At 42.8% G+C, this 19,077-nt stretch overlaps 1 long non-coding RNA gene across 1 annotated transcript; it reads left to right on the top strand.

Annotated features, from left to right (window-relative positions):
• Positions 1 to 444: 444 nt before the first annotated feature.
• LOC140721081 (uncharacterized) lies at positions 445 to 18,851 on the top strand. Its single transcript, XR_012097316.1, has 3 exons — positions 445 to 574; positions 2,386 to 2,532; positions 18,759 to 18,851. It is a non-coding gene; the product is annotated as an uncharacterized lncRNA (long non-coding RNA).
• Positions 18,852 to 19,077: the final 226 nt, after the last annotated feature.

Here is a 19,077-nt window from a genome sequence, read left to right as displayed (position 1 = left end):
CCCCCATCCTCGGAAGGATATCAGGATATCGGAGAGGGCGCAGAAGAGGTTTACCAGGACACTGCCTGGATTAGAGGGCATGAGCTATAACGAGAGGCTGGACAAACTTGTGTTGTTTTCTCCAGAGCGGCGCAGGCTGGGGCGAGACTGGATGGACGTTTGTAAGATAACGAGAGGAATAGATAGAGTGGACAGACGATATATTTTTCCTGGGGGTTGAAATGACTAATACATTTAAGGTGAGAGGAGATGTGAGCGGCAAGTTTATTTCTGTCCACAGAGTAGTGGGTAGCTGGTTCTCAGTCTGGGGGGGGGGGGTGGGAGACCAAAGCCGTCACGTGATTCCATTGCCCCTCCCATTTAACCGTAGATGGGCAGCATTTGTGCATCTGTTTCCGAGGCCCCGCCCTCCGGACACTGAAGCGATCGCTTCGCGCATGCCCAGCTTCTCCGGGTGGACGGTGTTTTCCTCTCCGCTCATTGCTGAAGTGGGTCGTCTGTGTGATCGGGGAAGGCTTTTCGTCTCCACGGTCAGCATCCCTGTCTGCTGAGCGAAGATATCACTTTCCCATCGGTGAGTATTGAGACCGATCCCGAGCGGGGAGATCCGATGTTGGCCGTGAGCCCCGAACTGAGGGCCAGTTACTCATTTATTTTCCAGTTATCTGGGCTCGTCAGAAATGTGTCCCCTTCACATAATCTGCATTGAACGATCCAAACCAGGAGTACAGGGTGTCTATTTCCTCAGAATTGAAATGGAAGTCCCGCCAGCAGGTCACGTGAGGCTGTGTATCGCAGATTCACCCCGCCCTCCGCTCTGTGACGCAAGATCACGTGGTGTGTTTTTGGCCACTTAGTCAGATTAACATTCCCAATTCGGCTCGCTTCCTGAGGCTCCTCGCATTTGTCCTGGAACTTTATGGCTGTTGTCTTCTCCCGGACTGGGGTGGGTGAGAAAGGAGAACGTCCCAGGTTGTGGGGATCTTTGATTTCACTGCCTGCTTTACCGAGGGACTGGGAAGTCTCGGGGGGAAGATGGTTTCTGTGATATGCTGATCTGGATCCAAAGGTCTTACCAGTTCCTCGCAGTCACGGGCAGAGTAGTTACCATGCAAAGCGTGAAGTGTCCGGATGCGAAACTTTCTATGGTGTGTTGATAAAAATTTGGTGATGGTCAAAGTATATATGGCAAAGTTGTTGTTGTTTCTTCTAACTCTGTCATTTTCGAATCTTTTATACAGTAGTATGTATCATTAATTCAGTAGCTGTGGTGTGTTCTGACATCTCCGGACCGGCTTTTCCATGTTTACAACAGTAGGACTAGACCCGTGAGTCTGGCGTTCAAACTGTGTTTCGAAATTCCTCCACCCCTCACTGTCACCAGTCTGTCATTTGGTGGAAATCGGGCAGAATCTCAAGTTGCTGGAGATCTGCACTAAAAACTAAATGTTTGAAGTCATTCTGACGAAACGTCATTAACCTGAATTGTAAAGTTTGTTCCCCTCCCCGCAGCTGTTCCTTACCTGCTGAGCGTTTCTGGTAATTCCACTTTCTTTTTATTACATTTAACCTGGAAATGGAAATGACTCGATCTGTGATAGTAGAACAGTAAAGAAAGCACAACATTTCCCTGTCAATTATCCTGGAACCAGTTTGTCTGTTATTGCTGGAAATGTTTTCAGTACAGTTGTTGCTAACGAGGTTCACATGAATAATCTCAGGAGTGATCGGCGTTATGTGTGAGGAGCATTTGATGGTTCTGGACCTGTGCTCAATGGAGTTCAGAGGGACGGTGGGGGTGGTGTGGGGATGTATGGTTAAGTAAACCTACCGAATGCTGAAAAGCCTGGATACAGTGGACATGGAGAGGATGTTTCCATTAGACAGAGAGTCTGTGATCTGACAGACTCTCACAGTCTCAGAATAAAGATGCTTCCCGTTAAAATTCAGTTGAGATTTTTTTTGCATTAGGTGTCCGAAGTGTGGAATTTGTTGCCACAGAGGTTGGTTGAGGCTGTGATTTGGGTATATTTATGACAGAGATTAATATATTCAAGATTGCTAAATAGCTTCAAGGTTACAGGAGGAAGGCAGGAATATGGTGTTGGAATAAAAACCAGCCATGTTTAAATGGTGGAGCAGATCAGATGGATCAAATCACCTAATTCTGTTCCTTATGTCTTACCATGACTGAATGATGGCTCCTTCTTATCCCATATTCTTTTGTGTCATGTGAGGGACAATAAAAGATTGTTCACTGAGATCATTATATCTGCCTTCAACGTTTAAATTTCAGTGAGTTTTGTTCTTAGTAACATTAAGCAGAAATGTTTGGTTCTCCTTTTTATTGTTAATGTGCTTCATTATCTTTCATGTTAACGTTAGACCTGCAGTGAGAGATTTATTGGAAGAAAAACCACAACTGAAGATGAGGGAACAACAACAAGTGAACCAGCCCGAGGACTGAGAGCATCAACTGGAGAGAACCCATCTGACTCGGAGATTCCAGTGATTCAGTCAGGAGAAAGTTTGGTGAGTCTCATTTACTCAAACACTGGTCCTTTAGACATTACATACCTGTACAAGGGAAGGTAGGAAACAGCTGGAGCGAGACTGAATGTGCCCTGAAGAACCAGTTATGCCTCTGTCAGACCCAGTTGCAATCACTCCAGGTCTGGTAATGTGCTTCCAGCAGCCCAGCCCTTTAAAACCACTCCCATTTTGTGGAAGTCGAATCTGGAGAGAGTCTCTCATAGACTGTATAAGTACAAACTCTTTATTCCAAGTATCTGGGGCTTACTCAGTTAGTCGCTCAAACAGGAACAGCCAATGACTGTTCCTGCCCAATCCACTAACTGACTAACAATTCCCCTTCACCACAGATATATCCATCCAGATACTCCCCACACAAGACATGCTGGAGCCAAAGTTATTTACTACATGACAGGCTGGAGCCCCTAAAGACAAATTACAAAATAATTACACAATACACAATTTGTACACAAATATAAAATGGCTTACACACACAGAACAGACTGAAGCTGTCCTATCTCTGCACATGAACACACAAGGCGATGAGCGTCCTGAAACCCTAGCTAGCTACCTTCAAGAAGAAATATGGCTCAGCATGGCTTAGTACATCTACTGATCATCAGCAGTTTCTTTCAGAAAAACAGGCTGCTATTTTTGAACGAAGTGTTAAACCATACTTCATCATTCCCTGCTTTTTGATTGTTACATGAGCAACAAAACAGTAATTTTTTTACAGAGAACGCAACCGAGTACAGTTTTGACTTCTCAGTGGGTAAAAATGGCATACAACAGTAACTATAACAATGATATGTACAACTATTAGGCCATAATGCAATATTATGCCTCACATATTACCAAACAGGCCTTCGAAGATCACCATTTTGACCCTTCAGTGAACCTGTGTAAATCCTGCCCTAATTTCTTGATGCTGTCAATCTCCTAGGCAATGTGCTTGGAGAGGAATGTAATGTTATTAGACTCATCAAGGATATAGGTGCAGCATTCTGTGTCAATAATAGCACAGGTTCCCCCTTCTTAGCTAGGATAAAATCTAAAGCCGTAAGATTCTATAGGACTGTTTGCCAGATTGCAATCATTTCAGTGGATATTTCTGTTACTTGGGCCTGTGTTTCTGCCAGGGCCTCTGCAGTATTGTGGCCAGCTCCTCAAGTGCTTGTAGCCAAATTGATTATCTCTCGTGAATTCCCGGCTACTCCATAGGAGAGAAAAACTATCATCAAAGATCGCTCAGTCTCAGTTATTCCTCTCGGCTGCTGGGCACCTGCAAGTATGGCCACGATGCATGTTTCCCAGCGTAGGAAGTTCCGTTTGGTGGGGGCCTGAGATACATCTGTCAAAACACTGTGTCTATCAGGGCCCCTAGTTCTACCCATTTGGCATAAGTGTGACAGAGACAGAAAGATCGTAACTGGATGCTAGGGTGAGCCCTCTCAAAGACATAAACACAAACACTACTGTTACGCACTCGTAACGGTTTAAATGAACCAGATATATTTACCACATATGTGTAAATATAACTCCCAAACCACTGAGCTCAGGGAATACCAAGCTCAAAGTCTTGAGATGGTGAAGTATGAAAGTTCAGTTCAGCCATGGAATAAATGTCAAGAGAGATATTTGTAATCCAAGGTGAATGTCGAGAGAAGGCAATTACATTGAATTCCACAAATTCCATGGTGATAAAACGGGATAACAGTCGCTGTAGGTCTTATCCGTCGTTGTTCTAAATCCACAAACGAATTATCACCAGAAGTCGCTTATCACAGGAGTACTGTCTTCAGAAGGAACTACCACCCAGGCAAGGGCTAACACACAGGTAGATTCCGCAAGGTACTCCCAATCCAGATCCAACACACAAAGTATTACCGACATTGATTTCCACAGAATATCCACTCTCACAAGTGGTTACCATAGAACACACCCAAATCCGGCTAAAGGTTAACAAAAGTGGTAGCCACGAGATACTCCAACAAAATCCCCAAATGGATTATACAAATTATCACCAACAGTGATTGGTCACAGGGGTACCTCTTCAAGTGAATTACCACACCCAGGCAAGGGTTAGCACAAGTGGTCTTCACAGGATACTCCCAAACCAACAGATCCACTCCAATGGATCAAACAAAGTGACAATCACACATTCAGTATACAATGGATCAATAATTAACCCACCCTTGTGGGCATAGGAGAGTCCAAACAGTGACCTTTGGCCACTAGGTCCTTTGTATTGAACCTTCCATCTTCCTTCTTTCTCTCCGGCTGACTGTGTCCTTGCTTAAACAAAATAAACTTTGAGCTTTGTGAACACAAGCTGCCAGCAACTGTAAACACGCTGCATCGTCAAATAGTTCCAGCCCTCTCTCTTTCTCTTTGTAAGAATCAAACAGGAGCCGAGAAAGCTGGCGGCTGACATCACTCAGGCACTACCTCTTAAAATGACAGTCCACGGCAAGAAACCTAGAGGTTCATCACTCTCTACTATCAACCAATACAATTTCCTTTAGTTCGAGAGAGTCCTTCTACTCAGTTCCTTCAGTAACACGTTTGTAGTCTGTTCGATGTATCCACCGAGATTGCCCTTTCAGTTTCACCTCCGTCGGAGTGGTCAGTAACACCTGATATGGTCCTCTCCACCGAGGTCTGAGTTTCCCTCGATCGCAGTTCCTGATCAGGATAAATTCCCAGGTTCTATGGTGGGATAGTCACTCCTCTCTGCAGGGTAGTTCTCTTCCTTGTAAGCCTGTCATACCTGTGAATGTAACGCTTGGAAAATTTTGGTTAGTTGGCATATTTATTTCCCCATCTCTTCCAATATCTAATTTTGCTGGTAGGCTTTCTGGGAGCAATGGTGCACAAGGTCTTGGTCGCAAGGATATCCTCATGGGCCATCCATAAATGTTTTAAACTGGTGACAACCCCGCTTTCCCCTATGGGGTATCCTTCATGGAATAGGGCAAACGGTAGGAACTTCAACCAAGTGAGTCCAGTCTCCGCTGCTGGTCTGGCCAGTTTACTCTTCAGAGTGCCATTGGCTCTTTCCACTCTGCCAGCGGCCCGTGGGTGGTGTACACAGTGGAATTGTTGCTGGATAGCTAGTTCGTTACATATCCCTTCGTTTACTTTCACCACAAAGTGTGGGCCATTGTCAGAGCTCAGCATCTTTGGCAAGCCGTGCCTGGGAATTATATCCCATAATAATACCTTCACAACAGTCATAGCAGTATTAATGGTAGTTGGAATAGCTTCAATCCATCTACTAAACACATCTATAATATCTAAGCAGTATCTATAGCAATGTACTCTAGGCAATTCAATAAAATCAACTTGTAGACACAGAAAAGGATCCACCTGTCAAGGGAGTCATACCTGGTGTGCAGGGTACAGGTTACCAACCATTCCCTCCTTTCCCAGGTGTGTACAATTATGTATATAATCGGCCAATATTGGTAAAAACTGTGTGGGAACACAAACCTGTCCCGCTAGGTGATCCAAAAACCTATGTTGGGGTCTTTCTGGCACCCCATCCTGGACCACAGTTTGTGCTCCTCCTCAGAGATGTCCCCCTGAAAAGTACGTACCTCCCACATGTCCGGGAAACCCGTTCTGCTTTAGTCATGGAGGGTTGCTTGACGGGAACCCGAGGAGGCTACAACTACTGAGGATTGTGCTGCACTTTTCACTGTCTGATCTGCTAGAGCATTGTGTTTAGTGACACAGTCGGACATGCGTGTGTGGGCCGCACATTTCATAATAGCCAAAACTCGAGGTAGCTGTAGAGCGGTGAGTAAGTTGTTTACAATGGTGGCATTGCTAATGGGGTGGCCAGAGGAAGTCAGGAATCCCCATGTTCCCAGAGAGCCCCGTAGTCATGTACAATTCCAAATGCATAACGGGAGTCTGTGTAAACGTTCCCACTTTAGTCTTTTGCTGGGATACAGGCACGAGTCAGAGCAAACAGCTCAGCCTTCTGGGCAGAGACAGCTGCTTCAAAAGAAGTTTGCTGAACAATTTCACTGTCTGTCACTATCGCATAGCCAGAATATTGTTTCCCTACTGGATCCACAAAAGAGCTTCCATCCTAATAAAATTGCTTCGGGCTAGAGGGGGATATTGCAGAATGGATGGGAGAGTCTGTCCTTCCTTCACGGTGATCCGGACAGGGGGACAGTTGGTGCGACCGACTTCATGGCCTGAATTTGGTCAGAGATGGGGTACAGCGTCTTGGGATCGGTCAATATTAAAAGTGGGTCTCACCAAATGTCCCGCCTTCACCTCAGACTCCTTCCAGTATCGGAGTTGGACCGTAGCCAAGTCTTGCCAGTCTCCCTCGGTGCTGGAGGCTTGTTTCAGCAAGGTGTAGGCAATGAACTCTGGGCTCTTTGGCTTGAACCCAGGGCAAACACTAACAGTGGTATGGGGAACCACCAGTTCTGTCTGTCGCCAAAGGAAATCTGGAAATTCGGCCAGTAATGCACTGCCCACTTTTCCTTTAACCTCTGCAATCACCATGACTGGGAACTTCTGTCCCTCAAGGGGTGCATAATATTGACTTTCCTCAGCTGAGCACCCCGTAATGTCACAGCACAGAGTCACATGGGGGTCGACCACTGGCAGAAGGGGTTCAGATGCAGTGGAGTCCAGATTAAGTTCCCACCACTGGGGGGTCGGAAATTGGGAAAGCTATCAGTTGTTCACCTGTCACAGGGTGACACCATTGCCTGTGCAGAGAATCTCGACTTCCAACAGACAGAGCAAGTCTCTCCCTGCTGGATTACACCCCCGACTGTTATGTGAATACGTACGTTCCATGCCTTCAAACCCAGACAGAGTGAATGTTGTGTGTGATAACTGCAATCCCTTTTCCAATACTATTTCCCGATTGAGAGTGGTTGTAGTTACCCCCAAATCAATCATAAACGGAACTGGAATAGCAGCAACTGTCAATATTACATTGGGCTCTTCCTGAGAGGTGGTACTCTAGGAAGCATCCTTGCTTGTCAATTTCTAAACGGGTTGTTGTCCCCACCTGTCCCTTGGTAGGTTGTTGTTCCCATTTCTGATCTGCAGATATAGCCCGCTCGCATCCTTCTTCCCACTGAACATACTCACCTTTAATATTCTTTTCATATCTTTTTATTATTATTATTATTGAAAAATAGCACAAGTGCATCGAAGTAACAACACTTCCATTGCCTCATAAAAGAGGAAGCTATCTTGAGGATTGAAAATTTTGGGAATTAAACTAAAAAGAAAAGTGAGGGGAAAAATTTGCCTCTTGGCTCCAGCTGATTTTAATTGAGATGCAAGTACCGGAGATTCCGGATTATAAGCCACTACTTTTTTCCCACGCTTTGAACAGCTTTGAACACTGCGGCCTTTACTATGCTGCGGCTAGTGCATGGTTTTTTTTCATGCCGCCAAAAACATTTTGCCTCGTAACAGTAGACCAATAAAATTGATGGGTAGTTCACAGAGGTCCAATGAAATTGTACGATAAATCAAGCGCACTTTCACAATTAAATTATTGTAAATCAGTCATTTGTACTCACCCTCATCAACATGGAAAACACTCGAAAAGCATTGTGCTGCCTTTATGGCAGTTATTTAGTTTATAATATTTTCGCTTAGTAATTCATTTGTTAATATTTTCTAGTTAAAGTTAGAAGTGTTTTAAGTATATTTGTTTTCTGTACTACATCCCGGGATGCTATGACGTCACATCCGGTTTCGCCACGTCTTGTGGGAAAATACCGGTTTGCGATAAACGGAAAGGAGGGGGCGAGCGCTTTAGACCCGCGCGAGAACGCTGCTTTTAAGTTGAAGGCAATCAATAACTTTTCCTGGTAGGCTGCAGTATATATTTTTTTACCAGTCGTTAGGAGATATTGGAATGTTGTTCGTGCACTGTTCAGTAAAAAAGTATACACAACGTAATTTGTGTGTTACCGATGCGTATGTATATTTAAAAGTAGCCGTGTTACAGGCACAGTTCAAAAAAAAGCATTTGCAATATGTATTTGTTTATGTTACCATATGGATTTAATTAAAAGTTTAAAAATCCTCACGTGTAATATCTTTCTGTGTAAATATCTCATATTACAACGTGGGACACCTGCGGCTCAAAATCCGGTGCGGCTTGTACAAGTACAAAATTGATTTTCTTTCTAAAATTAGAGCCTGCATCTTTTAATCAGGTGCGCTCTGTAGTCCGGAATCTATGGTAGATTATTATTTTTATCTCCAAACACATAAAATTGGGTCTTTAACTTAAGTTGATAACCTTCAATTGAATGAGTTAATAATAGGTTATATTATGATTGAAGATCCACCCTTTTTAAAAATGTCAATATTAGGGGAAGTCACATAGATATTATCTAAATCTTTAATTTGTTTTGAAATTTTATCTAATTTTGCTTTAGTCTGTTTTTTAAGTTTAGTTGAATAAGAAATAATCTGACCACATAAAAATGCTTTGAATGTATCCAATATACGGTAATTAATTTAGACATACCTCCTATATCATTAAAAAGTAAAAAATTATTTTATCTGGCTTTTGATAAAACTGATAAAGTTAGAGCTTTGCAATAAAGTCTGAGACATGTGCCATGGTGGATGGCCAAAAATGTCATCGTCAAATTCAAAGGACAAACTCAAAGGCGCATGATCAGGTATAGCAATAGCGTCATATTCACAGTTTTTAACATTAGGCAAAAGACGGGGATCAACTATAATATAATCAATCCTTGAATATATTTTATAAACATGGAAAGAAAAAGAATATTCTCTGTTATCAGGGTGTAAATGCCTCCATAATTCGATCAACCCAAAATTGGTCAAAAAAGAGTTAATAACTGACGCAAAATGATTTGTAAGTCGTTGATTAGTTGAGCTCTTATCAATCATAGGATTTAAGCAACAGTTTAAAAACCCCACCCATTAACAACATATACTCATTTAAATCTGGCAGTAAAGCAAATATTTTTTTTAAAAAAGCAGGATCATCTAAATTAGGACCATACAAATTAACCAAAACAACCTTTCTATTACAAATCACTCCTTTAACAATTAAAAATCTACCATTAGAAACTGACTCAATATCTTCTTGAGTAAACATATTAGATTTAATAAAGATAGACACACCCTTAGTTTTGCTCTTTGAAGTAGCATGGTTTTCCATTCCACCAGCGAAAAAATCTATTTTGATCTCCTGCCTTGATATGCGTCTCCTAAGCAAAATTATATCAGGTTGGAATCGATTAATAATTTTAAGTCTTTTTTTGTTTAATAGGATCATTCCAACCACGTATATTCCAAATCATTACATTAATCCATTTAACTGCCATACTATAATTTTATTCTAATTTACTTTATACATGCGCAGAACACATACCAATACGGGATTATCAAAGATGGCAGTGATGAAGAATAAAGCCATATAGAAAACACGCATGCTCCGGAACCACCCAATGGGAAAAAACTCCTAACTCTAAACCCACCCACCCTCCCAAAAGCCTGAAAAAAAGGCAAGTGAACTAAGATAGATGCGAAGACATGGGCCACTCTGTTGGTCTCGTCTCTGCCTCCCCCCAGCCAGTACATAAAATAAATAAAATGACCTTGCAAGAAAGACAGTAAAGTCTCAACAAAGGAGAGTGTTTACATTCTATCATGTGTTAAACAGAAAAAGAACCAGAATAATATAATCTCGTAGAGAGAAAAACCAGCCCCATCTTGAGTTTAGCTTTAAATCCCTAAGAAAACTTTAAATTCAGTTATAGGGCGCTATAATAAAACAGATTTAAAAAAGTTAATTGTATACTTAACTGAACTAAATTGATGGAAATATTAATTAGTAAAATCATAGTAACTTAACCCTCCCAGATAAATATATAAAAAGAAACCCTGTTAGTAGAAAAAAAACTACCAGTTAGTAATTTAAGAAACAACAAAAAAAATCAAACCAAATATTAGATAAAAGGAACAAATCCTTTTATCCTCTTTTCTCAGTCAAATATGAAATTAACCATTTAAACAGTCAAACTTGATCCGTAAATCTTCTTTCCAAAAAAAAATCCAATAGGATGTAATGATGAGCATGTTTTCTTTTCCTCTTTTATTAATCTGTCAATGAAATATCCAAATAGCCTTCATATGTCTTATTGTCGTAGTGTGAGTAATATACAGATAATCAAACAGCTTTTCAGATAGTTCATTCAGTAGTAACGTCAGTGGTGGTGACAGGTATAGCCTGGACAAAATCCAGCTCGACTTTTGGGTCAAAGAAAGTACATGGGGAAGAATTAGGAGGAATATCTTTCATTCTTGTCGGGTAACTCAAAGAGGGAAATCTTTTCTTATCATATGCTTGTTTCATTACCAAAGCAAATCTTGCTCTTTGCTCCATTACTTCTTTTGGATAATCTTCATAAAAACGGAGCTCAGACTCATTGAATTTGAAAACTCTGTTTTCTTGACTGTCGCATTATATGATCTTTAATTTTAAAGTGATGAAAACAAGCCAAAATAAATCTTGGTCTGGTTGAGTCTTTAAATTTCGAAGTGGATAGCCTGTGTGCTCTTTCAATAGCAGGTAGCTGTGATGAAATAGTCAGAAATAGATGATGAAAGAGCTTACCAAAGTAAACCATTAAGTCTCCATTTTCAGCTCCTTACTGCAATCCAACGATTCGTATGTTGTTTCTGCGAGACTTAGTTTCCAAATCAATAATCTTATTAACGATATTTTTCCAAACGGGTTGTAGTTTCAGACAGTTTTTGCTTAGTTGACTTCAATTCCTCGTCATGATTAGAAACTTGAGTTTCCATATCTTTAAGTTTTCCCAGAATTAAGTTCATTTCATTATATTCTTTTCCAGTTGATCTTTAATTGCCTTATTCTGATCTTGAATTGATTTCAGTGTCCGAACGATATCTTCAGCCCATGATGGCATTTCATCAGATCGTTCCTTCGACGTCTTTCCTTTTTCATTACCTTTGTCAGTAGATTCATGCAGATTCTTCCCACTTCTCGTAGACATAGACATATCACTCCCCTTCAAGAATCAGCAATTAAAAATTTGAAATTCAAAATTTAAGCTGTGAGCAGGAGAGAAAACTAAGAGCAGCACAGAATTAGTGCTACTCCATCAACAGACAGAGGCAGTCTCCATTCACCTGTACTATTAGTTCCCTTCGGGGTTGATTGGCATTCGAAAGCCCTGTTCCAATGATATGTCAAAGCTCGTTGCGTTCGATTTTGGTCATTGTCAGGCCAATCCATATTATTTGTTAATGATGTTGGCTAACTTAGTTGGTAAGCATTGGAGCAGTATGGCATTAAATTGGGGGGACAGCTTCCCATCATTAAAGGCTTGGTCTTCTGCAAAAGTGCTGTAGCAGGCCACAAAACTCATACAGGGTCGATATGCCAGACACAGGTTTGGGGTCCCATGTTTCCCTATCAGTTCTAACTTTAGACACACATTCCTGCCCTTCTCTCCAATGTAGGCCGGCTTTGGTTTGCTTACGTTGTTTTTCCTGCTGTCATTTTCGGCACCCATCCATCCATTCATGCTCTGTTTTTAACATCTCCCAACCTTTGGTATTCCTTCTGCAGTACTTACCTCTATCCTAGTGGTCGCCAACCTGTCAATTGCGATCGACTCGTCTACCTTTGAGACTTTCCCAGTAGATCCCAAAAAAAAAGAAAAATAAATACACAAATACTGTTGAAAGATTGTTTCCGGGTTGTGGGGTTTTAGTTCCATTCTTTCTACATGCGTGTAACTACACAGTGTCCCCAACCACTGGGCCGCGAGGAAACAACATGAGTCAGCTGCACCTTTCCTCATTCCCTGTCAGCCCACTGTTGAACTTGAGTGCACGCGAGGTCATCAGTCGCCTAACCGCAGTGACACCCTCATGCCAGAGATCACCTGTTGGCCTCGGCCGGCCGGTGGGAAGTCCCGTCACTACTGGCCTGGAGTGCTGCCTCTAAACCTGTTTAGCACACCGAATGTTCGTGGGGAATCCGGTGCTAAAATATTCGCAGACGACCTAATTCGGGCTCAGCGTTTCATAGGTATCAGAGCAGCTACCGTGCTGTGATCTACTGAAACAAACTTTTGTCGGCTGATAGATCCTACAAGAGGGGGTGGGCTCGTGCCCTGTCACAATCCTTGCTCGGTCGGTCACTCTCTCCGGACTGTGACTGCCACGGCCCCGGCACAGGGACCTCCGGCCCTGAGATTGTCCTCTCACCCGACCCACGACCAACCAAACCAAGCCAAGGCATCTGGCGGTGGGCGGGCAGGAGGCTGTCCAATGAGGCAATGAAGCCCTCAAAACTGCTTCAGTACCCCGAGTCCAAGCACCCTGCACTTAAACGCAAACGTGTTGAGTTTTTTCAGCGGAGAAAATCTGAGCAGCGCGGGACAGAAGCTAAGTGCCGAGAGCCACAAATCTAAATTACGGAATAGACTGGACATAAGGAACCTGCTTCGAGTATTGCTGTATTCCTATTGTGTTTAATAACCCCATCCCCCGTCGGCCGGTCCGCAAGAATATTTTCAATATTAAACCGGTCTGTGGTGGGAAAAAAGGGCGGGTGCCCCAGTGTTTATACATTATTTCTACTTCCAGGTTGTGGGGTTTTACTTCCGGTCTTTTCTGCCCTGGTGCGCATGCGTGTAACTAATTGATCTGGGTCGATCTTGCATTTTACTAAGGCCAAGGTAGGGGATCTTGGGCTTAAAATGGTTGGTGACCACTACTCTATCCCGTTATTACGTGCATTATTCCTACATCTTGCTGATAATATATTGTTCCACTTTAAAGGTATGTCACATCCGGAATTTTTTCCAGTTAGCTGAGGATTTCCTTCCACGCCGCTGTGTGGTGTTGGGAAATCATGTAGAAGGCAAGTTACAGCAGTAGTTTGCCATTGCCTTCTGCTGGGTGAGTTGTTTTGTTCACCAGCTCTAACCCAGCACAGATGAAAATGTGCAAGGGAGTCGGCTGGATTCGAACTCGGGACCTCTCGCTTCGAAGTCCAACGCTGAAGCCACTATGCCACCAGTGGCATAGCCGGCAAAATTCCGCTTTACATCTGCCTTTTCCTTCCATTCCCTTTTCAACAATTTCCACTTCTTTCCTCAGTTCTTTTTCCAAATCAAATTTACTGCTTGTTCTCATGAGGTAATAACCCAGGCTCCTGCACCCTCCCCCATCCGTGGCCACATTTTGTTCCCCAATTTCTTATTCGGCACTGCACTCAACATTCACAAATATTTTTCCATGTCTGGAGAACTCTCACACAAATTGTGTCGGGCTGCTGCTGGCCCACTCGTATCAATCGACTGCAATTGACTAATGGTCTCTAAGTAATTTATTGGGCACAAAGCCTCCAGCTCAATTAACAATGAGATACATTTACCCAGCTGGCACCTCCTGCTTAATTGATGAATTTACCTGGCATGTCTGCCTCCTGGCCACTTAGTAAAATTTTGCCTACCTTATACAAATCTCCCAACAATTTCTTTCCCGATCCTGTCAAGGTATGTGATCAGCCTTGGGTGAGGCACCGTACGTCCAAAGGAACTAACGGTGAGTGACAAATTTAAAATACCCATTGGGCTCCCGTTCGGTCTCCGCAGTCCCCAGAGTGGTCCAGCTGCTCTCTCAGCCCGTCTGCTTGGCACTCCCTATATTGGGATCCTGTCCGTGATGCCAAATGTTAAAGTTGAATCTGAATAAAACTCAGGAGACCAGCTTCTTATCGACACCACGGTTTATTGTGCATTCAAATGCCTGCAGGAGTTTGAGACCCAGTTGTCAAAGGGAAGGCACGTAAGCACTGCCACCTTCTGACAAGTCGAATGACTTAGGTTACAGCCGTATATTTATACATAGTACATCCCATACATTAATATTGCAAGATGTTATTTGAACTGGCACGCCCACTAAGTGTGTTGGTGCAAAACTTAATTACTTAGATAACAGAGTTTGCTAAATGGTTTTAATTATAGATGGATGTACTGTCCAGTCCTTATCAGTTATTCCCTTTGCAAGGCCCTGACTTAATTACAAACAGATGTTCATTCCTGTCCTTATCAGTGAGTCCTTCTTCCTTTACTCAAATGAGGATGCAATGTATAATGTTATCAGCTCTCAATGTGTCTCTCTGCAAGCCACAGAGAACTGGTAATGAGTCTGTCTTAGCTAAACGCTGAAGACTGAGTTCACTTCAGTTCAAAATTCCTATTCACTCCCAATTATTCTTTTAGCCAGAGGTTACACAGGTTCAAAATGAATTTTTTATATACCCTCAATTCGTCAGGAGGGTTCAGGGGAAATATTTATGCCCAAGATAGAAACTGGTGTTACCTGTGTGTATTGTGGCAATGCAAGATGTGCTGGAGAATTTGTAAGTGGGAAGAAGTGGAGTAATATTTGCAAATCTGACTTTTTAAAGCATAATTTAGCAAGCAAACCACATATGGACAATATGCAAAAGCTTTGGTGAGAAAATCCTTCATTACCCATTACAGGCCTGCTACATAGGTTGTGTGAGAGTGCAGATGAACTCGATCAAATCCACGGGAGATCAAAGTACTTATCAACAGTGATTTGCTAGCTGTGAAAACGATTACCTCTCTGTATAAAATTCACTGTGCACATGTCACTGAGTTAAAAAAAATGCACAGTACATGATTTATGTGCACACTGGTCATTACAAATTAGAGGGGACATTGGTGGGAAGGTGGTGAGACCTCCAGTGTCCCTGATGTCCTCACCTACAAGATGTGCACCCTGCACGTTAAGGAGTTGGAACCTGAAATGGATGAATTCCGGATCATCCGGGAGTTGGAGGGGGTGATAGATATGACATGAAGAGAGGTGAGTTACACCCAAGGTGCAGGACACAGGAAACTGGGAGAGAGTCAGGAAGGGGAATGAGGTTAAATAGCCATTGCAGAGTACTCTTGTGCCAATCAAACATAACAAAAGGTAGACCACTTTAGAAACTGGTGGTGAAGGGGATTACCTGACAGAGAAAAGTCAAAGGGGTGATAGGGGATTCATTAGTTAGGGGAACAGAACAAGAGGGGATTGATATCCAAGTGGTAAGGCATGCTAGTGCTAGTGGGGGTGGAGTGGGTGATGTGGTTAAAATAAGCTGTAAGGGGAATGGGAGCCAGAATGACCAAACAGATAATGGAGAGGGTGAATTGAATTGAATTGACTTTATTAGATACATACTTCATAAACATGAGGAGTAGAAATCTTTATGTTATGTCTCCATCTAAATGTGCAATGTGTAATTTATGGTAATTTGTGATAGATCGTTTGTACATAGGACAGTCAATATAACATGGAAATGCAATTGTATCAGCATGAATTAATCAGTCTGATGGCCTGGTGGAAGATGATGCCCCGGAGCCTGTTGCTCCTTTTGCTGTGGTACCGTTTCCTGGATGGTAGCGGCAGGAACAGTTTGTGGTTGTGGTGAATTTGGTCCCCGATATCCTTTGGGCCCTTTTTATAAACCTGTCTGTGTAAATGTACTGAATAGTGGAAAGTTCACCACTACGGATGTGCTGGGCTGTCCACAACACTCTCTGCAGTTTCCTGCAATGAAGGGAAGGACAGTTCCCATACCAGGCAGTGATGCAGCCAGTCAGGATGCTCTCAATTGTGTCCCTGTAGAAAGTCCTCAGGATTTTGGTCCCCATCCCCAACTTTTTCAACTATCTGAGGTGAAGGAGCTGCTGCTGTGCTCTTTTCACAACACAGCCGGTATGTACAGACAATGTAAGGTGCTTGGTGATGTTTATGCCGAGGAACTTAAAGCTGTTCATCTTCTTAACCCCAGATCCATTGATGTCAATAGGGGTTATCCTGTCTCCATTCCTCCTGTCATCCACAATCAGCTCCTTTGTTTTTGTGACAATGATGGAGGGTTTGTTTCCTTGATACCAGTCAGTTGTTCAGATCATAGATTCAGCAGTTAGATGGTTGAGCCTAGTGCGATGAATGTGCTGAGCTGTGTATATCACAATGCAAGAAGCATCGTAGGAAAGCCAGATGAGCTCAGGACAGGGAATTATGATATTGTAGCCAATATTGGGACTTGCTTACACCCAACAGTCTGAGGGATTTAGAGGAACAAATTTGTAGAGAGATTGCAGACCATGCCAATAAACAAAAAGGTTGATTCAATAAGTGATTTTAACTTTCCATATATTGACTAGGACTCCCATACTGTAAAAGGACTGGATGGGGTAGAAAGAAAATCAATTTTGTACTTGTACAAGCCGCACCGGATTTTAAGCCGCAGGTGTCACACGTTGTAATATGAGATATTTACACAGAAAGATATTACACGTGAGGATTTTTTAACTTTTAATTAAATCCGTATGGTAACATAAACAAATACATATTGCAAATGCTTTTTTTCGAACAGTGCATGTAACACAGCTACTTTTAAATATACATACATATCGGTAACACACAAATTACGTTGCGTATACTTTTTTACTGAACAGTGCACGAACAACATTCCAATATCTCCTAATGACTGGTAAAAAAAATATATACTGCAGCCTACCAGGAAAAGTTATTGATCGCCTTCTTCATCTTCCTCCTGCGCACTAAAACCATCTAAGTCCTCTTCTTCAGTGTCCGAATTGAACAACCTCAGGATCTCGTCACTCACTTCAGTCTCTTCGTTGTCGCTCTCACTTGAGCGCACGCGGTCCTCTTCATCACGCAGCAGTCCAGCCTTTTGAAACCCGTTGGTGATGGTGGATGTTGTGACACAGCTCCACGCATTTAGGATCCACTGGCAGACTTGAGTTAAAGATGCTCTTCGCATGTGGCCTGTTTTGGTAAAGGATTTCTCGCCGCTCGTCATCCAAGTCTCCCACTCAACGCGCAGCGCCACTTTAAATGCCTGGTTCACGCTGATGTCCAGCGGCTGCAAATACTTCGTGGTGCTCCCAGGAATCACAGCTGGAATTGAGTTTGTACTCTTGATGGCAGCTTTAACTGAATCTGTTATATGGGCCCTCATGCTGTCCATAACGAGCAATGTTTTTTTCTGTGAAAAAATCCCCCTGGTCGCTTGGCGTAGCACTCTCTCAGCCAATCCTTCATTAGACTCTCCATCATCCAACCTTTCTTATTGACTTTCACCATGATTTCTTTTGGGAATTTTTCCTTTGGCATTGTCAACCGCTTAAAAATTACCATCGGTGGAAGCTTTAGTCCGGATGCTGTGCAGCTCAGAACACAAGTAAAATGCGTTCTCTCATGGCCACTTGTTTTCAGTGTGATGGACGAGTCACCTTTTTTATTAACAGTCCGAGTGAGAGGCAGGTCAAACGTCAAGGGTACTTCATCCATATTTATGATATCATCTGGCCCGATGGAATTCTCCGCTATCTTTGTTTGAGTGAATGTGCGGAAGTTAGCAAGTTTTTCCTCGTGGTCGGGAGGGAGCTGCTGACACAGAGTCGTGCGTACCCTGACGGACAGGCCTTTTCGTCTCATAAATCTAAAACACCATGATGGCCCACCTCTAAAATCTTCGATTTTCATTTTGGTGGCGATTGCTTTAGCCTTCAGTCTGATCTGCACGGTGGAAACACCGCGGCCGCCTGCTCTCTGTGTGTTAACCCAGTCTTCAAGAAAGTCTTCAAGTTCGGGCCATCTGCTATGATTACCCCTGAAAGCTTTTGTCGTCTTTTTGCATTGACTCAGTTCTTCACGCTGGCGTATCCACCGTCTCACCATCGATTCATTTATGCCAAGATTATGTGCAGCAGCTCGATTTCCTTCTTCAACCGCCAGATTGATCGCCTTTAACTTAAAGGCAGCACAATGCTTTTCTTCGACTGTTTTCCATGTTGATGAGGGTGAGTACAAATGACTGATTTACACTAATTTAATTGTGAAAGTGCGCTTGATTTATCGTACAATTTCATTGGACCTCTGTGAACTACTCATCAATTTTATTGGTCTACTGTTACGAGGCAAAATGTTTTTGGCGGCATGAAAAAAAACATGCATTAGCCGCACCGTAGTATAGGCCGCAGTGTTCAAAGCGTGGGAAAAAAGTAGCGGCTTATAGTCCGGAATTTACGGTAATCTCATCTGAAATGTTGTCCTACACCCATTGATGGATTTTGTAAATCTTTTTACAGGTTAAAAACAAGAAGGAATTTGTCTCCAGGAAGTTCAAACACAGCACACCACTTTTGTTGTCTCTGTCCAGATATTTAAGAAGTGGAGCAAGGGATTCAATTGACCATCCTTCCTGCTCAGACTGTGGGGAGGGATTCACTCGGTCATTTGACCAACTGACACGCCTGTAATTTACACAGGAGAAAGGCCTTTCACTTGCTCAAACAGTGAGAATGGATTCACTCGGTTATCACAATTGAAGGTACATCAGCAAGTTCACACTGGGCAAGGCCATTCACCTGTTCTGTGTGTGAGAAAGGATTCAGTCAGTCTTCCCAC

The sequence above is a fragment of the Hemitrygon akajei genome, unplaced genomic scaffold (assembly GCF_048418815.1).
Source record: "Hemitrygon akajei unplaced genomic scaffold, sHemAka1.3 Scf000050, whole genome shotgun sequence".
Taxonomy (NCBI): Eukaryota; Metazoa; Chordata; class Chondrichthyes; order Myliobatiformes; family Dasyatidae; genus Hemitrygon; species Hemitrygon akajei.
This window is presented reverse-complemented; position numbering and strand designations above follow the sequence as displayed.